Source organism: Pan paniscus, chromosome 7 (assembly GCF_029289425.2).
Source record: "Pan paniscus chromosome 7, NHGRI_mPanPan1-v2.0_pri, whole genome shotgun sequence".
NCBI lineage: Eukaryota > Metazoa > Chordata > Mammalia > Primates > Hominidae > Pan > Pan paniscus.
In genome coordinates, this window is record NC_073256.2 from 43,384,914 (window position 1) to 43,411,932 (window position 27,019).

Below are 27,019 nucleotides of genomic sequence, written 5' to 3' on the forward strand. Positions count from 1 at the left end.
TGACATTCTGGAAAAGGCAAAACTATGGAGATGGCAAAAAGGTCGGGGTCAGTGGGGAGGGAGGAATGAAGATCAAGGGTCAGTGAAGAGGGAGGTGGAGCAGAGGATTTTTAAGGCAATTAAACTACTTTGCTTGATAGTATAATTGTAGAGAGATACACATTTCTCCAAACCCATAGAATGTCCAACATCACAAATGAAATCCAACATAAACTAGGGACTTTGGGTGACAATGTGTGAAGGAAGGTTCATCAAATGCACAACTCTGGTGGAGGATGTTGATAATGGGGGATCCTGTCTATGGGTGGGAAAAGGGATATATGGGAACTTTCTGCACCTTCTGCTCTATGTTGCCATGAACTTAAATCTCCTCTTAAGAAAATAAACTCTAAAAAAAAGGAGAATACAAGAACAGGAGGGAAATGGGAGAATTATTTTCATGTTGCAAGTTATACCCTTTTTATCTACTAGCTGAGGTTATCAAGATGAATGGCCTCTTGATAAGTGAAATTAAAATCCTGCCATCCATCCCTTCACTAAGAGAACAGTGGTTGTTTTTGCTTAGTCATTATATTATTGATGTATTTGCTGCTGTCCATTCCAGATCATGGCGGTTTAATCCTATGGCAGAGTCTTGAAAGTCATTCCTGGAGGGCAAGTGTCAACCTATCCTCATTGCAAGTAAGAAAAACCACCCTAGGAGTGGAAGAAATAAGAGAGATTACCAGCAGGTGAACCCATTCACCACAGCTAAGAAACTTCTCCCGGGAAGTAAAGTTATTAAAGTTTGATGTACTTGACAATTTGAGGGGGGGAGAAAGTGCTGCTGTTTCTTGAGGCAGCAACAAATCACCACCGCCCGCGGTAATGATAGGCCTTCTCCTCCTCAGAGCTGAGAAAGACAATCACATAAAGAAATGCATCAGCAGAGTGGGTGAGAAAAAATGACTCAGGTATTGTATTTTCTGTATGTTGTCAAGAAATGCATCACTCTACAGATGGATCTGATTTAGTAATATTATAGAAAATCATATATGGTTTTGGTCCCTAACAGAACTATTATTTATCCAGAGCCTACTGTGTAACAGCTATGGTTCATATTACCTTACTCAATTCCTCCACATGTTACTTTATAATTTTATTAATAAGTAAACTGTACTCTGGGAGATTTTCATTAACCTACGATCACAAAATTAGTGTTCTTCCTACTAAACTACCCTACTTATGCTTACCTATGCTAAAAGGTTGTGTTGGTAAACTAAAAATCAAATCCAAAAAAGCCTAGGCTTTCTAACTAATCCCCTTCTCTGCAGGTGGCTGAAAGACCTAGAAGACAAGAATCTTTTACAATTTACAAGAGGTGGAATATGCAGGAATAACTTCAGTGATAATAAGCAAGATATGTTAAATAGTAAAATCTCAAAATGCTATAGTCAGAAGCAGTATTTTAGAATAATCACAAGGAATAAAATGAAGTAGAAAATAAGTTTACATGAATGGGGAGCTATTCATTCAATCCCATCTAGATGCCACTCTTCCTAGAAAAATGTAGAGCTCAACCTTCCCATAGCTTCAGCTGTTCACTGTTAACTGGGAACCCCCAAGTGCTGGGAAAAACAGATCCTTTTCCTATCATGTGGTAAGTAACTAGTGTCAGACATTCTGTAGAGCATACTGGAAGAAGAAAGTCTCTTTTGAAATTGAGGGAATACAGACACTATATCACGATTGAACTGTGAGAAATTTCAGACCAGACATTTAGTATTCTCTACAACCATCCTAAGTTCAGAATAGATCTAACACAAGAACACAGAGGAGAAATCAGCAGAACATAGACAACAAAGATGGAGACAAGTGGTCCAATAAGGCCCGAGTCAGACCTGATGAAGCATCTTTGCTAATGACCTAAAGATAAGTTATTCTGCTTGTTATATATTCATTTATGTTGTTTGTTGAATATTGACCCATACTAATGGTGACAATGGAATAAATGGAATGTGGGAACTTGTTCATATTGCAAAAGTACTCATTTTCAGTGAGCAACTTTGGCCACCTTTTACTGAGGAATGAGGGACCTCAGAGTAGACACTTGACTTACCTACTGATTTACACTAGGCCCTTGTCTTATTGCATTTTACTTTTCTTTTTCATCCCCGCCCCTGCTCTCATCACCCTCCTTCTCTCCTATAGACACCCACTCTAATGAATTTGATACTTCTTAAATATGCATCAGTGTAAAAATAGTTTTGTAAGTACATGTGTGTTCAATTTGAATAAAGGTTCTTATGCCTTGTTTCTTCTGCTGCTTTTTACTATTTCTTTCTTGTCTTCTTTTTTCACTATGTACTGTGCTATTAACATTTCTCTATGTAGCTGTATATGTTATTACATGATAGATGCATATATACACATTATAATATTACTGCATAGTATTCCACGGAATGCATTATCCTCTTTTCACTTATCCATCCCACTAGTTGTATTAATCTGTTCTCATTCTTCTAATAAAAACACACCCAAGACTGGGTAGTTTATAAAGGAAAGAGGTTCAATGAACTTCCACATGGCTGGGGAGTCCTCACCATCATGGTGGAAAATGAAAGAGGAGCAAAGTCCTGTCTTACATGGCAGCAGGGAAGACAGAGCTTGTGTAGGGGAACTGCCCTTTGTAAAGCCATCAGATCTCATGAGACTTAGTCACTACCATAAGAACAGCATGGGAAAAATCCACTCCCATGATTCAATTACCTCCCACCAGGTCCCTCCCTTGACACATGGGGATTAGTACAATTTAAGGTGTCATTAGGGACACAGAGTCAAACCATATCGCTACTGATGGATGATTAGGTTGTCCCACCTACATCAACAGTCTTATATGGATTCACATATAGAAACCTGTGAGTTTCTCCGTGGCAAATACCCAGAAGTGGGATTTCTGGATCTTAAGTTATATATTAACTTACGTTCAGTAAGTCCTGCCCCAAGCATCTTGTAAATGATTGTATCAATTCCTACTAATGGATACACTTATCCATTCCAACCAGAAGTGATTCCTGTTTCCCTACATCCTTATCCACTCTTTGTATTGTGCAATTTGTCCATTTTTGCCTGACTTATATATGTTGAATAGTATCTTACCATTTCAATTTGCTATAAAATGATTACAAAGGAGGTAGATCTTTCTTTCTACACTTGTTAGCAAATTAATATTTGTTCTTCTTTGAAATTCCTGGTCTTCAACTGTCCATTTTTATAGAAGTTTCTGTGCCTTTTTTGCTGAATTGTCTAGAATTTTTATATTCCGTATACTAATGCTTTGTCAGTTTTAAACATCACAAACGTCTTCTCCCAGTCTGTGAACTACCTTTTGTTTAACTTATTCTATGAAATCTTTTGTCATATTTCTAAAGTCGTAAGTTAAAAAAAACTAAATATTGTTATATTTTAGATCAAGGTGACTGCTGACAATTGCAGTAAGGATTTGGTGTTCCGAGTGGGCAGACCAGACAACTGTTTTAGAGTGTGGCCCTACCTAAATATGTTCCTGTCTGGCTGCCACATTTAGAAGCACTTGGGAACTTTATTTAATTCACTTAATTTATTTTATGGCTGATGTTCACCTGCCTTCACTTCCCTAAGACAAACTATCTTGAAGCCACAGATAAATTAAGCCCATGGTTTATTGGGCACATCATCTCTAAAAATAAACTAAAAGCTGAATTTCTCACTATCTCATCCCCAATCCCTGTGGCAATAGGGTAGCTCCTTGCTCAGATGGCTTCCATTTCTTCAACTTATATTTTATCTTTCATGATGATTGTGCTGTAAAAATCATTGTGTCTCTCCTTATGCATCACAAGAATGTGCATCTTAACAGTTCTCGTTCCATCAACCTCTCTGTATGGATGTGTCATAGATGCTTGACCTTCTAACCTCAAGTTGCTACAGAATTCCCATACATTTTCTTCATCCGCAGAAGCTCCTTATGTCATGGATGGATCTCAATCCCATGTCTTCATTGCCAAACATATATGTTTACCACCATATTATACTATCTTCACTCATCAAGGCTGACTTGAATCATTCAAAAAAGGTTAAATAGCACCTTAACATAGGAATTGCTGTCTGGACCAGACAATTGTGCTGTGAGAAAAAGTATGAGTTATACTAAGCTGTAAAAAAACCTATTTTTTAGCTGGGCATGGTGGCTCACGCCTGTAATCCCAGCACTTTGGGAGGTGGGCGGATCACAAGGTCAGGAGTTTAAAATCAGCCTGGCCAACATGGTGAAACCCCATCTCTACTAAAAATACAAAAATTAGCCAGATGTCGTGGCACATGCCTGTATTCCCAGCTACTCGGGAGGCTGAGGCAGGAGCATTGCTTGAACCTGGCAGGCAGAGGTTGCAGTGAGCCAAGACCATGCCATTGCACTCCAGCCTCGGCAATAGAGTGAGACTCTGTCTCAAAACAAAACAAAACAAAACCTATTTTTAAAATTCCTACAACCAGCTATTTCTGATTCTCATTTAGTGTTTCTTATTGAGTAAAATGTGATGACTCCACATGGCATCTGCATATTCTATTGCCTCTTTCATCACAGAACGGTGAATATCACTTTTGAGCTACACAGCTGAACGCACTTAACAGGTGTATACCCCAGTGCCCTCCAGTCCTTTTATCCTGAGACAGAAAACCATCAGGGGCTAGCCTGATACAGCTAGCCATTAGCGTTCTCCTTTCAAACGCACGATTTCTTAGAACATGAACATCAGACAAGTCCACTCTGCAACCACAATGGATCAAGACAAAAACAAAATCCCTCATAATCATGTTTGAACAGTTAACGGACATTGTCCAAGACACAAAATACCAAACATCCCCTTCTCCTAGTTAATATATGACTATTGCTTCTTTGCCATTAATAGCTTTAGCTGTTTAGTAGTCTGCCCTGCCTAGTGAAGTTATTAAAATATCCAGTCTCTGCTTCCTAGCAGCATCAAATCCAGAGCAAAGCTCTGCTTCCATAAGCCTTCCCCAAGATCACCTAACCCAAGCACAAATCTAAGACAAATTATTTGTGGTATGTGTTCTTCCTCACTGCGAGGAGTAATAAGCCCAACTTGTTCAACTACAGGTGTGCTCCTCGTGATCTTTGGCTCAAAGACATTGCCAATTTCGTTAAACCCATGAAATAATACATAGCATAGTAATAAAAGCAGAGGCTTTAGAATTCTGACTCTACTACCCATTGGTATTATGGCTATGAAAATGTTAATTACTCCAAATCTCCTATTTTCTCTTCCATAAATTAGATAACCAAGATTCCTCAACGAGCCCATGTAAATATACCTCATAGGGTTTCTGTGAGCCGGACTTCCATGAACAGTCAAGCATACTGGGCACTGCACAACTCCAGAGAACATTCATACACACTGAAATTGTTCACATGGCAGTCCTGGCTATGAAATAATGCATGTCAAGTGCTTGGCACCATGTCTGCCACCTTTGAAAGACTCAATAAGTAACAGCTATAATTGCTAAGCATGCTTAAGCCTGTAACTGAGTCAGCATTGTCTTGAGTATTAATGTTGCCTTTCTGGCTGAGCAAGTGGCTGCCTCCATAATGTGATTAGATCAGTAAAGCCAATTTGAAAAAGGTGCCAGGAACACCATCTGCCATAGATCACCCCCAATGGACTGTGAAATGTCTGGCATTCTACCATCCCAGGCTCTGTGTGCTAAAAGCTGGTCCCTTCTCCTTGGTGATCGGAAGTCACAGGAATGATACTGCTGGTGAGGCATCTCCGATTTACAAAGCTTTGCCTTTCCTTATTTCTTCTGGTCCTCATAAAACCTTGTCAGAATAAGTGTTTAGGAAATATTATTAGGATGCCTATTTTATAGATGATAAAGATATGTTCAGAGAGGTGACTCATCCAAACACATGTCAACTAAGGTGCAGGGGCATGATACCAGCCCAGGTCTTCTGACTCCAAACCAGTGCTCATTCCATCAAGACACACTGACTCTCAGTGCAGGGAAAATCCGGTTACAGGTGCCAAGCATCTGAAATGCTAGGGAAAAACTAGGAGAGGGCCCTTGCTGATGGCAAAGCCTATTCTATTCATGCTGTGTCCTTGGAGCAAATGAAGAAGACACTGGCACACCATACGAGGTCATTTGGGGTCCTAGTCTAACATCTGTCAGAGGGACTATGTTATCTCCCAGCTCTGTATGTGAAGATCTAATGATATTGTTTTGAAAAACATCATCACCCAAACAGTGTGCTTAGTACCCTCATCAATTGTGTCTCCTTTGCTGGCACACTTGAGTTCCCAAGTAAATTCTCTCCAGGCTCCACTACCAAAGGGGTGAAGGGGACAAGAAAGCCAATGCACAGCCAGCACTTGCTACAGAGACAAGTACAGCAAGAAAAGCGTGTTAAGATGTACTAGCCACATATTTATTTTGTCAAGAATTACCTCATTCGAGTAGGCACGGTGGCTCACGCCTGTAATCCCAGCACCTTGGGAGGCCGAGGCTAGAAGATTGAGTGAGTCCTGGAGTTCCAGACCAACCTGGGCAACGTAGTGAAACCCCGTCTCTACAAAAAAAAAAAAAAAAAAAAAAAAAAAAAAAAATTAAAATTAGCTGGGTGTGGTGGCTCATACCTGTAATCCTAGCACTTTGGGAGGCTGGCACAAGAGAATTGCTTTGGTTCAGGAGTTCAAGGCTGCAGTGAGCTATGACAGTGCTACCGTACTCCAGCCTGAGTGACAGAGCAAGAGCCTGTATTAAAAAGAAAAAAGGAAAATTTATCTCATTCACAGGAACAATAGACACTGGGGACTCCAAAAGGGAGGAGAGAGGAAGGGAAACAAGCATTGAGAAACTTCCTATTGGGTACTGTCTTCACCGTTTGGGGATCAGTTGAAGCCCAAACCTCAGCATCAAGCAATATACCCTTGTAACAAAAACGCACATGTACCCCTTGAATATAAAATAAAATACTTACATATACATATAAAGGAATTACCTCATTCAATTCTCACAATAAACCCTATGAGGTCAACACGATTTCTGTCACGTAACGAATGAGGAACTGAGGTTCAGAGATCTCAGGGAACTTGGCCAGGCTCACAGTGTACGTGGGGAAGCTGGGGTTTTAAGGCAGCGTTCTGCTACTTTACACTCTAGGCACTTTGCATTTGCCACGTGGCCTCTCACCTGTGCGAAGGAGCCAAAACGTGTTCAGCTGGTTTGGAGGGGAGCACTAGGAGCTGACAATCGTACATTACATTAACTTTTCTTCTTCCAAATGTCTCTTCCAAAAGTATTTTATTTTCTGGTAGTGTCAGTGCCCTTATTAAAGGTAGTGGCTGGTGATGGGAATTGTAAGCAGGCCAGTGGGAAGAGCAAGGACAGACCCTGAGCTGAAAGCACCCAGCAAAGCAGCTTCCAGATTCCTAACCCTTAGAAATTATGTGATCCTGGTGCAAATCCTATTTGTTAAAAAGGAAATAAAAAGAAAGAATCTGAGATAATAAGCCTTTATTGTTTTAAGCTGCTAGATTTGGAGGTAATTTGCCACACAGCAGTAGATAACTAATACAGAGAGATAACTAATGTAGGGGATAAAGGACCTGCCCAAAGTCATCCACAGATTAGCAACAGTGTCAAGAAAAGGAAAATTAGAATAAAATGTTAAATAAATAAAATAAAGTGACCCAAGATGACTATAGGTGAGACATATGGGTAATAAAAACTAGGCCTTATAAATTAAATCTGAACTCTCATCTGCAAAGCAAGAGTCTGTCAAATATTTTATCGACAGATACTGATTATAATTTTGTTCATTAGAACATAAAGGCAAGATAAAATCAATCATCCCTCTCTAGACCCTAACACATCTACATGCTCATTAACCTATATGTGCTGACCATGTATTTGTTTTGTCTTATATCTAACGTCACTGTGCACCAATCAAAATTATAAAAATATCACCTTTACTTCACTACCCCCATTCTTCCATTTTCTATGAACAAAACATATAAAGACCACGTCTTATGGCTAGACACAGTGGTTCATGCCTCTAATCCCAACACTTTGAGAGGCCAAAGCAGGGGGATTGCTTGAGGCCAGGAGTTGGAGACCAGCCTGGGCAGCAAAGTGAGACCCTCATCTCTACAAAAAAATTTACCAAAAAAAAAAAAAATATATATATATATATATAGCCAGGCATGGTGGTGCACACCTGTAGCCCTAGCTACTCAGGAGGCTGAGATGAGAGGATTGCTTGAGCCTAGGAGGCTGAGGCTGCAGTGAGCTATGATTGCATCAGTGCACTCCAACCTGAGCAACAGAGAGAGACCCCATGTTATAAAAAAAAAATTAAAATTAAAAAAATACTATGTCTTGTATAGGTCACTCTGGGACACATTCTTAGTTTGTGCTGAGTCCGTATTTCCTGGGCTGTTAGTACTCCACCTTGGCTCAAAATAAAAAGAACTTTAAAATTATGTAAGTTATACTACCTGTTATTTAACCTTTCAGTGGACAACAGTAAGGACAAAATGTCAAGCCCATCACTCTGGGTAAGGAGCTCTTTTGAACCACCCCCAGTCACCTCCATGGAATGTCCAGGTTTCCCCTCCTACATTTCTTTTTTCACTTCACTTTGGAATGGACAAGGTCTTCTCCAAGTAGAGGGAACAGAGACTAATGGTATGAAGCATGGTGGGGGCTGCGCTGTGGGATAGCATGGAGAGATGGGGTGTGTTAAAATATGAGAGACACCTTTGTTTTACATTCATCTCTGATTTGTATTTTCTGAAATTTAGCCCATTTCTCAGAAGAAAGAACAGATGGAGGATCATTAGAATAAAATATGCAAAGATGGAGAAAAGAGAAAACAACATCTGCAGATTGTAGAACCATGGCTGGCCACTAATGAATTTGATTTTTCAAAGCAACTTACAACTTGATTGAAGAGCAGTGTTCTTAGAAAACTCATCTTCTGATTATACCTCAATTCCCAGGTCCTTATAATACAGTGTATCTTTATTACAGACCCATTAGTCAAGCCTCTATTAAATGTAGAGCTATCTGCATTAGGTACTGGTTTAATTTGTCAGGGTCTTAAAAAGAATAATTCTATTAAATATTCCATTACGTAAATCACATGAAGAAATTTATTTGCAATAGCCAAAAGCAGCTAGATGTAACTAAGACCACGTAAGAAGGCTCTGCAAGATATCTACTACCTTGAGCATGTCTTTCATTGTATCCATATTGAGAACTGCAAGTCATTGTCTGTCTTTACCAGAGACAACATTAACATGTAGCCATTTCTTAGAGGAAATAGGGTAGTAACCAGAAGTATTTGGATAATATAAATTTGCATCTGTAAAGCATCTGCCTAGAAATTATTGATTTTCTCTTCCCCGAAAAGCCTATTAAAAGGAAACATCTTTTCTAATGCTTTCCAGGGGGCCTCCAGGAAATCATTACCGGTAGAGACTGTTGTTTTATGGGTCTTTGGATGGGAGCTTTAAATATGAACATGAAATGTGAAAAGGAAGGATGTGATACACAGACTCCTGCTGAGAGCTGGCTTTTATTCATTGCCTGTCCTCTCGTTTATTTCTCCAGGCAATTAGCCCAGGCTGTCACTCTGGGAACCATCCTTTGAAAGACTACTCCTCCTGGAGAAATTTTTACAGAGTCAAAAGCTGGATTTAATTCCCGCTCCTCACCTGCACTCTCCACCCCCCACCCTACCCTTTCCACCTCTTCCCACAAGCCTCCTCCTTCCTGCCACGAGCCTCTCACCAGAGTTCTCACTCTCTGGTGTCCGGGCTAAAGCTTGGCACTCGCTGGGACTGGCTGCAGCATGACAGCCCTCAGAGGGAGACCAGAAGCCAAGGCCAGGAACAGTCTGGAATGCCTGGGAGGCAGAGACCGTCTCTGCCTGAGATGGGCAGGTGGGACAAAGCATGGTACCCAAAGGTGTGGCTTCATCAGAAATGGTTTAGGCAGGCACTGCAGGCCCAAACACAGTACAAGGAACTCCCCAGCAACCTTCAAGTGGGAAAACACAGTCTTAGGAATGATGGTTTGATGGCAAAAATGAGGAGGATAAAAGCAGCTGTGTTCTACTGATCACTGACTGTGTGCATTTACTCTTTCAGTGAATCCCTACAATTCTGGGAGGTAGGCATGATTAACCTAATTTACCAATGATGGGTACAATTTGCCCTGGGTCACAGATTTATGAATAGCAGAACTGGCGTTCAAATCCAAGTGCAACGGACTCCAGAGCCCTCACTCTAAGCCACTGACCTCCTCTAAGAGGTCATATTTAACCAGCTTTGCTTTTGCTCACCATCATATTCACAGGAACATCAGCCTCTTTCAAAGCCTCAAGACCTACAGATGGGTTTAAGCATTGTCTATTGTGAGTCCTCTCAATAACCTTGAGGTGCAGTCAGAGGGAACATGTTTAATTGAATATTTAGTTTCAAAGCATTCACTTTGAGTCAGGAACTGCTCTAGTAGATGAAAATAAAGATCAGAGGAGAAGCTAGGACAGTGGGGCAGTGGACAATAAGCCAACTGTCACAAAAGTAAAGATAAAGTGCCATCTGGGATAAGGCCATGGAGACGTATTCAGTGTCATGAGAGATGACAACAGAAATGTAATATATATGAGGTAGTCTGGAGAGGCCTTTCCAAGAACAGAAGGGTGAGCAGCAGTTAGGAGTTAGCCAGGAAGGGTGGGAGCAAGGGCACTCCAGGCTAAGGGAGCAGCATGTGTGAAGGCCCTGAGGAGGGCAGGAGACTAAAGCATTTGAGGACCTAAAAGGTGGCCCGAGTGGCAAGCAGGGGAAACAGCAGGTGATGGGCTGGCCAGGGGGCAGGAGGAGGATCATTTAGCATTTTGAGGGATTCCTGTTCACCTCCCAGGTGAAATAGGAAGCCATTGAAAGACCTGGTATGGGAGACCCATTGTTGGAAGCTCACAGGGGCTGTTATAACGATTGGGATGAGAGCGAGGTCATTAGGAAGGCTATTAGAGTGGCATGGAAGAGACATACAGGAAGGTGGTTTATACTGGGGAATAGTGTTTAAAAAAAAAAAAAAAAAAAAGAGAAGGCCAGGCATGGTGGTTCACATCTGTAATCCCAGCACTTTGGGAGGCCGAGGCAGGTGGATCACGAGGTCGGGAGTTCGAGACCAGCCTGGCCAACATGGTGAAACCCCATCTCTACTAAAAATACAAAAATAGCCAGGCACTGTGGCAGGTGCCTGTAATCCCAGCTACTCGGGAGGCTGAGGCAGGAGAATCACTTGAACCGGGGAGGAGGAGGTTGCAGTGAGCCAAGATCACGCCACTGCACTCCAGCCTGGGCGACATAAACCTGGTGGCTCAAAACAACAGAAACATATTTTCCACAGTTCTGGAGGCCAGAAGTCCAAACATCAAGGTGTTGGCAGGGCCATGCTCCCTCCAAAGGCTGTTGGGGAGGATCCTTCCTCGCCTCCTCCTAGCTTTGGTGGCTCCTGGCACTCTGGGGCTTGCAGATGCATCCCCCCAGTCTCTGCCTCCATCTTCACATGGCCCTATTGCCTCTAGGTCGCCTCTGAGACTCTGTATCCAAATCTCATTCTTTTTTCCCTTATAAAGATGCCAGTCAATGGCTTTAGGGCCCACCCAAATCATTATGAGCTTATCTAACTTGGTTACATGAGCAAGAACCCTATATCCAAATAAGACCACATTCACAAGGACTGGGGGTCAGGACTTGTGAATGTGACCTTATTGGGAATGTCTTTTTTGTGGGGGAAAAGGAGAGATGACATAATTCAACCCCCGACAGGAAGTAAAGATGTCAAGTATAACTTCGGAGTTTCTCTCAGGAGTGACTTGGTCAATGGACGTGCTCAACTCCTAAATTGGGAAGAATTGAGGAGAAGCAGGATTGGGTCCAATTTACAGCATGTTACATTTGAAATACCAATCAGTGTGAAACCAACGGGTTAATTTGATCAGGGCTGCCTGCCTACTTGCTTTTGGTTGCTTGTTTTTCATTATTTTTTTCTTCATTTTTCTGTGAAGCTGAAGGCTGTAGCAGCTAAAGGCCACACCGCTGAACACTGAAACTTAACCTTCACTGGCTACTGTATAGATAACATTCATAGGTCACCATGGCAACAGTAGATTCAGTTGTTTTTCAGGAACTTGGGCCACCTCCTATCTCATTCAAACTGGTTGAGACCACTAACCCTTCAACTGGGCCTGCGCAAGTACCCGAGAGGTGGCCTTTTGACATCAGAGGGCAAAAAACTCCTCCAGATCATGCTAACACCACCATTTTCTGTACATATGTCCTATGAAATGCCATGAACTCTGACTACACTCGTGTAGAATGAATTGGTTACTTCATTTGCCCCCACTACCAACCACCTCTTCCCATCCCTTAGACCACCCACTCCCCTAAACTGTCAATATCCCTAAGCCTTATCTTCACAGAGACAGATTTGACAGCTGTTTTCTCACCTCTTTGCTTGGTGGCCTTACAGATAAAGCTTTCCTCTTTTGCAAAACCTATGCCACAGTGATTGATTCACTCCATGTGGGCAGAATGGACCTGGACCTGGCCAGTAACAAATGTAGATGTCCAACTGGTAATTGATAGGAAGGTATTAAGCAAAAAAGAAAATTCTCAGCCAGAGATATACATTTAAACTCAACGAAGTCCATGAGATCATTTAAGGAGAGAGATTATTCGCCAAAAACAATTTTCAATAAATTGTAATGCAATCAGAAAACATGCTTTTTGAGTGAAAGACAAAATATGCAGAATTACATATATGTGGCAAAGTATTTATATATAAAACATATGTGAATATAAATATGCAAGCAAATTAATTCTGATATATATAAGAAGACAGGAAATTGACAAATATTGATAGTGTCTATCTCACAGCCACTTTTCGCTTATCCTTATGCTTTTCAGAATTTTCCAAATTTTTATCATTGGGTATGCATTTTTAATAAAATTGTTTTAAAATACAAACTATTAAGAAATTTAATATGACTGAAATATGGAATATAGAAAAAGAAGACTGGAAAAAAATGAAGCTAAATGGTAGTTATTGAGCCTAGTCTAAATTGCCAAACAAAGCAATTTGGTTTTCATTCTATATGCAACAGGGAATCCTAATGGCCTTGAAAAAAAAATGGACATGGACTGATTATACCATGGAATTTAGTAATAGCTGTTTTTTTGACTGAAGAAGTAATATAACCTCATTATAGAAAAAAAAATGGACCCACAGGAAATTAGAGATCCACTGTTAACATTTTTTAGTATTTCCTTCCAACACTCTTTTTGTGCCTATTTTGTACAGGTTAGCTCAATTTTTAAACAGCTTCCTTTTTTAATTTACCATGATACGAGAAACTTATCACCACGAATTTGAACATCCCTCAAAGTATAATTTTATTGACTAATAACTGGCCATACCATGGAGATAACATTATTCACTTACCTGTTCCTCTATGTTTGAATACATTTTTTCATTTTCATTTTTAAGTAAATTATCAATAATGCTGTTATCAACATCTTTGTTCAAGAATTTCTATCAGAATGTTCATTGAGACCCAAGTATTAGCAGGTACTGTAGTAAATGTTAAGGAAACGCAGATGAATTAAATAAGGTCCCTGCCCTCTAGCAAAAGAAAAAAGACTAAGATAGAAGGACTTTCAACATAAAGTAATAGAGAAAATACCTATGTGCCTATCTCTCCATCAGAATCACTTCTCGCTCTTAATGAGTTTACACCTTGCTAGAGGAACAGACAATAAGCAGTCACTTTCAAAGTAATTCGTAACTAAGAGGGGTCCACACAAGTCTGGGCTCTTAAATTAAGCAAGTGAGGGGCATAACGAAAGGGCGCACGGCAAGATGACCTGGCTACGATGAGAGAACAGAGGCACAGAACAGGCCTTGGGCTACTGTCTTTGTCTAGGCTGGAGATTATGAGAGGATGGATTCAGGGGGACAAGAGAAAACTGGAAGAGGAAAGAAGCCTTTTCAAAGGAAAAACTGAAAGAGGCACACACATGAGAGCTCTTCTTAGCTGGTTTCTGTATGCATGCCTGGTCTCCCCAACAAGACAACAGGCACCTTCCAGACAGGAGCTCCTTGTCCCATCCCAGTGCACGCTCAGTACTATCAGGCGATTGGCTGAAAAGACAGTGTGATGGCCAGATAAAGTAAAAAGAGAAATGTAATAAAGGAGCCAGGGGTAAATGCGCAAGAGTTGTGGGGTGATCTGTACTTTCACTGGGGTGCCTCTCAGAAACCAGAAAATCTCACTGCCATCTCTGTTTCCACCTGGCGCTTGGTATGCAGTAATAGCATCTTCCCAGTAGAGGGAACTGTCTGCATATTTAATTCCTAATCTGGCTACTGAGCTGAACCTGCAAACTGGCAGGGCTGACTGTAGAAATGTTTTCCTAACTGTCCATTGCAGTTCAGCCCCAATTGTCTCACACTCCAGGCTGCTGGTTCCCCTGGAGCTGGCATCGTTTGGCTAACTTTGTCACTAGTTCTTTTGACTCTAGCCAGCCACCCCGAACCTTGCTCTTGCAACCACAGATGCTGAGATGTGCTGTGAGCCACCTGCAAGCCCTCAAGGGCTCTCTGAAGCATTCTTTCCATACAATAATCGAACTTTCTGGAACCACAAGTTAGCACTCATCTGCTTTGCTCACCATTTCATCTTCAGTGCTGAGGCAGGTGCCTAGCACATATTGGACATGCAATAAATTGTTGCTGCGTGAACGACTGAACCAGACAACCCTCCGAAAATATTTTGGTAGCCAGAATGCTTTGATAAAGATGATAATCTCCCTTCAGTTCCTGAAGATTTGTCCCTGAAGTCAAGTCTTTCAGAAAGATTCACTCTGCAGTTCATTCTGCCCCTGACAAAGGGTAACTTTCCTCTCTGCACCCTCATTTCCTCAGCTCTTAGGATGCACAACTCTACCTGTTTCAAGTAGTTGGACAGTGTGAACAAGAAAAATCAGTCAGTTTGTTAATTAACCATTGAGGGTACTTTATGTTTTCACAATCACAAGAAGTATTTTTATGGTGCAAGAAGGCAGGTCATTAATAAAATCATCTATAATTTTTTTCAAAATACAAATCTCTATCTAACACCCTTCTCCCTTCTCTCCTGACCCCATCACACTGTAATGAACAAAGACAATATCTCTGATACACACAGGGGAGAGAGGCTTGTTCAGAATATTCTTTGAAAGTCTGGTAGGTGAATCTGGTGGGCATGGGTACACACACACACATACACACACACACACACTCATAAACAAACATCCTACCCCTATTTCTGGCATACTGAGAGCCATTACTATAAACCGGTGATCCTGCCCATTAGAATCTGGTTTATAGTACACATCAGCATCACCCAGGGAGATTTTTACAATTATACTAATACCCAGGCTAAATCTTCGGCAAATTAAATCAGAATGTCTCAGAGTGAGCCTCGAGCCTCAGGGATTTTATTGGGCCACCAAGACTGAGATGCCCCACTGTAGACACTTGGAGAAACCAATGAGAAGGGTCAGCATAGCCCCTGGCCACGGTACCTTCCAATCAACGTGGGACACAGTAAGATTCACATGAAATTACGGCCATCCAAAGTGTCCGCAGAATGCAGAATCGTGAGAAAAGCCTTGGCCTCCCCCCCCGTTTAGGAGAAATGGCCTCAGATTGATTACTCTACTAACCTTGGGGCCGTGAAGCATCATTTAGGGTCTCTGAGGCTCAGTCTCTTTATCTATAAAACAGAAGTAGTTAACATCACCAAGATGCCGACAGGACAAAATGAAATTGAGAAGCAAGAATTATTTGTAAGTTATAAATGATTATGCAATTGGAATGGATTATTACAGGGAAATAGCAAATAAATATTTTTAAATATTTTTAAATAAGTCATTGTAGTCCTAAAATTGACTCAATATGTTTCATGACATCTGTCAGAAGATTCCTGTTTTCTAGACTTTCAAGCTATTGCCAAGCTCCCAAAGGTTTTTCCAATCTTTTTTCCCCAACTGATGTACGCTCAATAGTCATCATTACGATAGTCACTGACATTTTCTCACCAAGTAGACAGAGTACCTGTCTCTTATCACTGTTTTATCCATATCATTACAAATCCCTCTTGTTTTTCTATAATAATATTTGCTACTGCTAAGGTGTCAAAGTTCAATTAAGTACTTTATGCTAATAGCAGGCTTTTAAAGTTCCTTTCACTGTACAGTTTCAGACGTCACCAACGAGCCAGTCGGAGAGCTGTTTTCAAGTAAGGATCTGTCCTTGAACTCACAAACAATGTCCTTTGGGGAAAGCAAACCATGTACACAGTAGCCAGCTTAAGAAATTTGGAAGCCGGGCGTGGTGGCTTACGCCTGTAATCCCAGCACTTTGGGGGCTGAGGCAGGCGGATCACAAGGTCAAAAGTTCAAGATCAGCCTGACCAATATAGTGAAACCCCGTCTCTACTACAAACACAAAAATTAGCTGGGTTTGGTGGAGCACACCTGTAACCCCAGCTATTTAGGAAGCTGAGGCAGGAGAGTCACTTGAACCCAAGAGGCCGAGGTTGCAGTGAGCCAAGATTGCACCACTGCACTCCAGCCTGGGTGACAGACAGAGACTCCGTCTCAAAAAAAAAAAGAAATTTGGAATAGGACAGACTTACCACGGAGCCCACAGGCTGGCTTTGTCTTAAACAAGTCGATTAGATTTAACTTTGAGACATGCAGTTAATGTAAGCATTAATGAAACCAGCACTGCAAAGGTTTACCTATGTCATACAGGTTTTTATTTCTAATTTGCAGCTTCGCATAGGTAACTTTTGGGGTCCTACCCAAAAAGTTTTCTTTAGTGACATATCAGTAAAATTCTGTAAACTATGGATGTAGAATGAGAAGTCAGAAGGTAGCTGGTTACTGTCTGAAATATGGGCAGTCAAGAGAAAGCTTAGTGTGAACCAAGGGAGCTAAGGAGCTACTGATAACAAGGGGAAATTTGCTCCTTTACATATTTGACAGAGTCCCATGATGAAGCAAGTGCCCCTCATCTCAACCCCTAAGACCCCTACTTGTGCTCTAACCACAAGGAAGAAAACCAATGAATAATTAAAGAGTTGTCTAGGTTGATGCTATTCACTGAACGTTTGTGCCCTCTAAAATTTATATGTTGAAATCCTAACCCCCAGTATGATGACATTAGGTGGTGAGGCCTTGGGATGTAAGTAGCTCATAAGAGTGGAGTCTTCATGAATGAGATTAGTGTCCCTATAAAACAGACCCAGCACTCCCAAAGTGTAATCCCAGCACTTTGGGAGACCGAGGTGGGCGGATCATGAGTTCAGGAGATCGAGACCATCCGGCTAACACAATGAAACCCCATCTCTACTAAAAATACAAAAAAAATTAGCCGGGCATAGTGGCGGGCGCCTGTAGTCCCAGCTACTCAGAAGGCTGAGGCAGCAGAATGGTGTGAACCCGGGAGGTGGAGCTTGCAGTGAGCTGAGACCGCGCCACTGCACTCCAGCATGGACGACAGAGCGAGACTCCATCTCTAAATAAATAAATACATACATAAATACATAAATAAATCAGACCCCAGAGCAGATCTCTCTTCCCTTTTGCCATGTGAAGAGACAGCAAGAAGATAGCTGTCTATGGACCAGGAAGCAGGTCCTCACCAGATATCTCGATCTTGAACTTCCCAGCCTCCAGAACTGTGAGAAATACATTTCTGTTGTTTATAAGCCACCAAGTCCATGGTATTTTGCAACAGCAGCCCAAACACACTGAGATAGTTCGGGTAGAACACAGAAGACAAGGTTGAAAGATGTTTGTTATCAATTATGTTTAGGCTTTGATCTCCTCATAGTTTAAAGATACTCATTTTCTTTTCTTTTTTTTTTTCAATTGGAAGACTACATTTCACCAGAGCCACCCAACTTTCCAATGTTACAATTAAATCAGAGAGTAAGTTCATTCGGAAAGTGGAATAAACTCTATCCTTGAAATCTAATTAAGTCTACTATTAAAATTGAGACATAATATAGGCATATAAATAAGATCCAACTCAATTTCAAGAAACAATCACTGATAAAGTAAAAAGCTACAACTCTACAGAATTAATTGGCAAGATTAAAATGCAAATGATTTTACTTTACATTGATATATTTTTATCAGAGCCATGGTAGACATAACATTAGAAGGGAGCAACTAGGCCGGGCGTGCTGGCTCACACCTGTAACCCCAACACTTTGGGGGAACAAGGCAGGAAGATTACTTGAAGCCAGGAGTTTGAGACCAGCCTGGGAAGCATAGCAAGACCTAGTCTCTACAAAAAATTTAAAAATTAGCCAAGTGTGGTGGCATGCACCTGTAGTCCCAGCTACTTGGGAGGCTGAGGTGGAAGGATCTCTTGAGTCCTGGAGTTTGAGGCTGCAGTGAGCCATGATTATGCCACTGCACTCCAGCCCGGGTGACAGAGCAAGACCCTGTCCTTTAAAAAATAAAATAAAAGGAGTCTCTGGAGATCAAGAGATGTCTTATTCACTTTATATCCTGTATAGCTTCTACTATCATCATTATTCAACATAGGCTGCACATTAGAAATTCCTGATAAACTTAAAAACAAACTACAAACTGTGTCCAGACCCCACTCAACTCTGCCTACAGGGGCCAGTCATGGGTTTTTGTTTTCAGTTTCTCACTTGATTTTTCCGTTTCTGAAAACAGCTATTCAGCCATTTTCTCAGCCCACTTTGAGGTAAATAGAGTATAATTTTAAAAATTGTGCCTAGGATCCAGGAAATCTGAATTCTAGGTTTGACTCAAATGCTAAGAAGCAAGTTCTGGCCTTTTGGAAGATCAGAACTTTGCTATGGTCCGTTTCCTTACCTGTGAAATTATAAGTTCAGACTAAATAATATATATTAAGACCCCTTCCACCTCTCAATTGTCATTATTCTGTTCAATAAATCAGGCTTTTTACAAATTAAGATTTGTCTGTCTTCAGTGAGTGTGAGGAGAAGGTGAACTAGGCTTTGAACTCCTGGGGGTTGAGACGTCTTTACTCAAGTCTGCATCTCCGGCTCCTCTCACAGTGCCTGTCACAGAGCTGATTCAATAAATATTTGATAAATAAAGGGTTTCTATGCCTCTGATATTTATAGCAAAAAGAAAACTGAGAAAGAAAGCCTGGTGCTTTCCTTTCTCTTTTCTTTTTTTTTACATATGAGCAAAGTGGCCTTGGAGACTGTACTTACAGGTGCCTATAGCTGACTGTGCATAGCAGAAGAATGTGAATTCATACACCTCTGTCTGTCTTTCACCCCACCACATACATGCTGGTTCTCTTCCATCACATACTGCACTGCACTCCTCACACTGCAACTTAGAAGATAAACAAAAGTGGGTGTCAAATAAACAAAGTCCCATCTCTGGAATTAGGAGACAGGCATTTGGATTCCAAAATCAACTGTTTTCTAGGTAAATACACCTGAACAAGTCATTTAACGTTTCCATTTTTTCACGTACAAACTGAGACCAGATGATCTTGAATCTATTTTCTTAATGCTGCCAAGAGCCTATGATTTGGCCAGACAAAGCTAAACAAATCTTACTTGTGATCCAACATTTTTATGTCAGACAGCATTCTATGTGGATCAGAGGCATAAATGGACAAGCCCTGCTAATATCAAGAAGAGGGTTTTCCCCTAAAAAAAAAAAAATTCAGAAAATGTAGAAGAACATCAAGAAGTTGATTATTCAGGCTGTCTTTTGCATAAAGAGACTAGGAGTGGGCAGGTCATTCTCTGTCCCTGTTGACATAGATACTGTGGGTGGACTGTCTTGACACACAGTGTGCCGGTCCCAAATCTGCCTTGATGCTGAGGACATTTTTGTTATCTGACAGATACATCTTGAGTGAAGTCTAGGAAGAAATGTTATCTATGTAACGACAGGACTAGACCACAGATTTGATGGTAGGAAAACTAGGAAGGGAAGCATCAAATAGGATACCCAGATTTCAGACAAGAATGATGGGAAAATTATGGTGACATGAATAGAGAAAGGAAGAGTGGTGAGAGAAGACCAAGAGTTTGGTTTCAGATATTTGAGTGCTACTGATCAGCAGATCATCCTGGAGAAGTCTTAAGCAGTTCAAGGTCAAAATTTAGTACTCAGGGTCCATTTATCCATAAAGACGTAAAAGCTCTTACAACTTAATGTCTTTAATTTACCATCTTACAAAATGAAAGTAGGCTTCAAACTAGTAAACTGAATTCCAGAACATACACCAAGCTATGTGTCCCCTGTATATCCAGATCTACCCAGGTACTGGTCTGTATTTTACCCACGTTGGTAGCCTCATTCCTCTCACTCAACCTCCTAACCCCTTGATCACCTAAAAAGGAGAAGTCAGAGTACATAAATCTTGTAGCTTTGGGGGCTTATGCAACTTCAGTGGTTTTTAAGCTCATCATGCTGTGGGAATTCTCAGATGACCTCCCAGCCCAGTGACCCTCCAGAAAATGGCATAATCCTAGGATGAGAGAAGCAACATATGAAAATCAGCAGATTTTCAGAACAAAACTGACCATGTGGGTTTGTGGCCAAATTACACTTGAGCATATCGCCCCAGCAGGCATAGGATAATTCCACCCACCAGCCTCCGCACAGAGACTGCAGAAGTGCAAAGGAAAAATGGCTTCAGTGAGGGAGGAATGGACGTGCTCCAATAGATGAATGAGTGAAGGTAGCACTCACAAACTAGAGAAAATGCCCACGCACCTCTTCCCAGCCCACCCTTATATCCACACCAGCCCCCAAATACACACTCACCCATCTGATCATGTCACTTGATCCAGACAGAAGACTTGAGCAGGGGTGGGGCTAGGCTCCGGGCTTATAGGAAGGAACCAGAAAAATACAGACTGTGTTTTATTTTTGTCATGCTAACTCCAGAGTATTCCCCAGATTGGCGTGAACTGACGAATCCACAAGAAAAATCATATATGTGAGAAAAATGTGTTCCAGTTCCAGCTCTTTGGTTTACTAGCTGTGACACATTTCTTGGAGCCTATTTTCTAATCTCTAAAATGGGAACAACAATACTGGCCTTACAGTGTCAACTGGAGGATTAAAGCAAATCTACATAAAGTGTCTCAAACATGATTGACCTTTCTATATATTGCTCCTAGCTGGAGTTCTCCACCTGATGATATCACAATGTCGTCTCCACTGTGGCTTCTTCAGAACAGAGGTTAAGTAACATTTGTTTCTAATTTTCCAATGATGACCACACTGTCTAGCATACTGTAAGAGAAAATGGGATAGCAGTTGCTTTGAACTGTAGAAGGACTCTATACTTAGTCACTTTTACATTCTGAAAAAGAAACAACCCTTCATTGACAATCAGAAACTTGTCCGACAATATTCAGATTTAAACTTTTTAACTTCCAGCCCTTCACCCTGGGGCCTATGGGAAAAACCCACAGCTCCCAGCCCAACATATTAATCATTATAGGACTCCAAGGAATGGTAACTGACTGTTTGACTGAATGAATAAATGAGCGAGTGAATTAAAAAACAATTATGTGAGGCAGTTTATTAAGATGAAATTGACAAAAATCACGGAGTGATTTGAGCAGTGAGGTGGCTCAAATTACAAATAACCATGTTTTGGAACAATTTTTATTTTAGTGACCTAATTGGTACAAGGCAAAGAAAGGGTTTAGGCACTAGAAAAAAAGTGAGGTAATTTTTAAATTGTAAGAACTACAAGTTATCCCAAAATATGATGAACAATGACCAAAAGTGAAACCAGAGGAATAGTACGTGAAAGGAAATAATTATCTTCTTATAAACTAGATGGAAAAGAATGGGATAAATAATAATGTTTCAGGATCTTTCATTAGGTTCCAAGGAGAAAGGTATCAACGTTTCTGGGGGTAAATTTTCTACATTGTGATTTTTAATGAGGTATTTAGTTAGCATTACCCCAAGAGATACTCCTGTATTTTTAGTAGCCTTTTATTCACCCACTTAAGAAAATGCTTCTTTTTAATTCAAATGTAGACTTCTCCTCTTAATATAGTTTTTTAGAGCAAGATAATTTTCATCTACCTAGAACCATTTTGTTACCATTACGCCTAGAGTCAATTAATCTTTCAAAGGCCTTTTCTGCATCCTCAGACTCTACATTTTCCTTTATCAATTGAAGCAGAGCAAATCAGGAGCTAAGAAAAAGTAGGACCCGGACAGGAGCGATGGCTCACGCCTGTAATCCTGGCACATTGGGAGGCCAAAGTGGGTGGATCACGAGGTCAGGAGTTCAAGACCAGTCTGGCCAACATGGTGAAAACCCGTTTCCACTAAAAATACAAAAAAAAAAATAGCCGGGCGTGGTGGCACATGCCTGTAATCCCAGCTACTCAGGAGGCCGAGGCAGGAGAATAGCTTGAGCCCGAGAGGCAGAGCTTGCAGTGAGCCGAGATTGTGCCACTGCACTCCAACTTGGGTGACAGAGAGAGACTCTGTCTCAAAATCAAAAACAAAACAAAAAAAAACTAGGACCCAAGAGTGGGTTCCAATGCTGCTCACTCAAATCTCTTTTACATTAAGGTAGCTTTAAAATGCTTTCACCAATATGGCTCACAAAAGCATCGTCACTGGCAAAGAATCTGAGTGCTTCCAAATCACTTTAGAAATACAAAATGTGATGTAAATGCTTAATTAGAAAAAGTTACATGTGACACAGTTGCTATTTTTACTACCTGTCTATCAAGAGCCCACGCAGATTTGTCTAAAATAGCAGAGTTACAGGCCAAGAAGAAATCAGTCAAGATATCAAATGCTGCACTTTGATTTCAGAGGCAATGCGTGATTGGAACCCATTACGACTGTCCTTGACACTCAGGAATGAGGCAGATTCCTTGAGAGAAACCACTAGTTTTTAAGGCGTCCCCTCTTAGTCTTCCTCTGAAAACTGAGGTTCAAGCTGTCCACAATGGTCCCTAGCAAACATCAACACTCACCAAAGTACTTCCTCCCTTTTTCTCTTCCTCTGTGCAAACCAGCTTAGAGTAGATACAATGCATGATTTCAACTCCAGCTCAGCAGCAAGGGAAAATCCAAAGGGCAATCGATGTAATTGATGGGTGCCTGTAATGCCCAGCTTGTGGTATATACAACACCTCAAGATAAGCAAATCCAAAAGGTCAAAGTCAACTGTTTTCCACATATTGATTGGAAAAGATCAATTACTTTCCAGTTTACCATCTGGTCACCAAATATTAATTGGCCATTGACTATGTAAATGAAATGCAGAAATGCATAATTATCCCCGTGATTGTTTCTAGTTAAAATGTATTTTATAAAGGTGATGTGGGCTGTATACAGCCTTCATAATATGGGGGACAAGCAGAAATATGGAGAGAATCCAGAAGTGCCATTGTCAACAATTAATTCTAGTGCAAGTCACATACTTGGAGGGCCACAATTCCAGGCTCTTGCCAGCTTGTTTTTAGACTACCTGACCTACACTTCGGGCCTTAGGAAAGAGTTCCCAAGTGATGTCATAGAGAAGTCTGATCAGGACATCAGGAATCCAAAATCTAAACTTAAGCAAACCTAACCATGTTATTAATAAAAAACAAGGAGAAGGGTCAAAACCCTCTGTTTCCTCTGAGTCTAGGAAATCACAGCTCTAATGTGCTCTTTGATTTTGTTTAATTCGATATGTCTATTTATAAGACGTGTACATTGCATGCTATTTTTATACCCAGTGAGAAGAGGAAAGTGGAAAAGGATAAAGCAGCAGTAAGAAGAGGTCCTTGCCTCAAGGAGCCTAAAGTTTAATTGCAGGAACAAGATTTCTTTGCATATGCAATATAAAACAATACGAGCTGGGATAATTACCAAATCACATGATGCCAACTACATGCTGGGAGAACTTAAGAGGAGAGAGGAGGCAATGAAGTCTTCCTGAGAAAGCAGAAATGGAGCTGTGGTCTAGTGGGTAGAATCTGCATAGGAGGTGAGTAATGGATGAAACATTCAAGAACAGAGTGCCATAATATCGGAATTCTAAGCATGCCCTCTGGCCCAATCAATTCATTAAAATCTCATTTTCTGAACCCAGATATAGTGGACGCATTTCCAACTAGAACCCCAAGATGACCACACAGTACAAAACAGGCCACCTCCCCACCAGGATCAGTACACAAAAGAAGAATAAGCTTCTTTGTTCTTTTAGCCACTGTAATATTGGGTCTCTCGTTAATCAGCTTAGCCTTTTTACCCAACTAATGCAAGATCTCACTTAGTCTTTGAAAAAGCAGTTTCATTTAAGTAGAATAGATATCATCTCCCATTAGGCAGATGAGCAAACTAAGGCCAAGGGAAGTTCAAGGTCACCGAACCTTCTGATGCTGTCCTGTTCACTGATTCCCAGAGTCTTAGTCTTTGCCTTTGGTAACTTTGTCACTTCTTATTTCTGACATCGTGAACAGAAGAACCATTTAGATTTAAGTGTTGATGGAAATTTGACAGGGTTGAATTTCACATTTCAAATATAGAATCATGAACCTAGATTTTAAATTAGCTGCACATAGCAAGTGGTTTTCATAATTATTGGTATTACACATTTGTTACCACTGCAAAATTTAAAGGAGCACGAAAGATGTAATTGCAACACACAGTTCTGGAACCCAGGGCAGAAATGTTTGGCATTGGGGGTAATTTACACCCATAATGTAATTAAACAGGAGGTAATTTGCATTCAGATTTGCACATTACTGTATTTTTTTCTGATCATAAAAATAAAATAAAAAAAAAACTCTGGCAAGCACAGGAGGTTTTGGAGTGTTCTGACAATTAGTATTTTAGACAAATGACATGAGGAAGAGGACTTTCTAATCCTTCTGGATCCTTAGCAATTTGCCAAAAAAAAATAAGCTGTCTGTCAGATGTTTTAACATGAAACATGTTGTGAAAAATAACTATTTTCCCTCCACACTATTTTTGCTAAAATGTATTTATTGTTTCTCTCTGATTCTCATCTACTGATAGGATCTGCCTATAAATAAAAGACATGAAAGGCATAAACCTAAGCATTCAAAATGGATAAGAATCTAAGTGTTATATTAGCAAGAAAATTAGGATTTAGGTTATCAAAAAATTCATAGATTATATCAAATGCTTGTTACGGTATAATCTGTTGTCTACATCTTTTTGCAACTTCAGCTTTGTGCTTTGCCAGATCTGTCACTTGTGTCACTGAGACAAAAGAGTTCATCTATATTCAAGGCTAAATGCAGATTCAGGGTTACATGATCTGTTCACTTTAAGCCAACACGTAGCTCCTACAAAAGAAAGAATCTGCAACCTGGCAACTTTCTATCTCATTATGTATGTCCATATGCAAAAAATTGAGTGCAGGGGAAAGAAGGGGTGTCCTGTTAAACACATGCACATACTCGGTCTTATGCAAAAATAATTTTTTTCCTCTTATCTTGATATTGAACTGTGTGCCTAAAATCAAGCACCCAATAACACTGTGGCTGAATAGGTCTCTAATCATCTTCATTCTAACATTTGTATTGCCAAACCTGGTGAGCTAAAGCACATCAATTTCCTTCTCTTTTACCCTAGGTAAATTCTTATCTCTCTGACAAGTCTTTAAACTCTTCATGAAAAGGTTATGTGATATACGTCTCATTAGCACAGCGAAAACCTACCACACGCCCAGAGCGAAGCCAACCACTATAGGGGAGGTTTATGAGCATCATAATGATAATAGTAACTACTGTTTATCTGGCACTGTCAAAGGCACTAGCAGTTTATACACACTATTTAATCCCCAAGACCACATTATGAAATAGGTACTATTATTGCTGTTTCACAAATTAAGAAAATGAGCTTTGGAGTGGTTTAGATACAACAGAGTGACAAGACAACAGCACCAACAGGCTTGCAATCTAGCTAGGAATCTAAGACCAACTGGGGTAAGAAAATCATTGAAAAGTACTGTATTAGAATGGTGCAAAAATAATTGTGGTTTTTGCCATTACTTTTCTTTTTTTTTTTTTTAGACGGAGTCTCACTCTGTCACCAGGCTGGAGTACAGTAGTGCGATCTCGGCTCACTGCAACCTCCAACTTTCTGGTTCAAGTGATTCTCCTGCCTCAGCCTCCCGAGTGGCTGAGATTACAGGCACGTGCCACCATGACCAGCTAATTTTTGTATTTTTAGTAGAGACAGGGTTTCACTGTGTTAGCCAGGATGGTCTCGATCTTCTGACCTCGTAATCTGCCCGCCTCGGCCTCCCAAAGTGCTGGGATTACAGGCGTGAGCCACTGCACCCGGCCTGCCATTACTTTCAATGAGAACTGCAATTACTTTTGCACCAGCCTAATATATAACTAGGCCCTACACTGTATGCAGTTCACAGAGTGGAGAGTAGTGCCTTTCTCTATAGTCAAGGAAATTCAATCACCTGGAAGATTCTTTCCTTGGTTGTTTCATAGGCATCCCAGGTTTGGCATGTATAAATTCCAGCATCCAGCCTCAACCCCTAGACTTGGTTTTTCTCCTGTACTTTATATTTTGGGGGATGTATCAGGCTGAAAAATGGCCCCTCTCTAAAGGTGTTCACATCCATTCCCCACACTACATGAATATGTCACTTTGCATGGCAAAGGAGACTTCTCAGATGTGATTAAGATAAGAATCCTGTTATGGGCCGAATTGTGTCCACACCCAAATTCATATGCTGAAGCCCTAACCCCCAGTACCTCTGAATATGTATAGGGCCTTTAAGGAGGTGGTTAAACTAAAATGAGGTCCTTAGGATATGCCCTAATCCAATGACTAGGTTCCTTATAAGAAGAGAA

General features: G+C 40.7%; 1 long non-coding RNA gene across 1 annotated transcript in view; it reads right to left on the minus strand.

Annotated features, from left to right (window-relative positions):
* Positions 1–27,019, minus strand: part of LOC134731058 (uncharacterized) — a 772,118-nt gene that overhangs the window by 727,327 nt on the left and 17,772 nt on the right. The window contains exon 2 of the long non-coding RNA XR_010113121.1: positions 6,486–6,607. This is a non-coding gene — a long non-coding RNA (uncharacterized LOC134731058). The remainder of the gene's footprint in view (positions 1–6,485; positions 6,608–27,019) is intronic.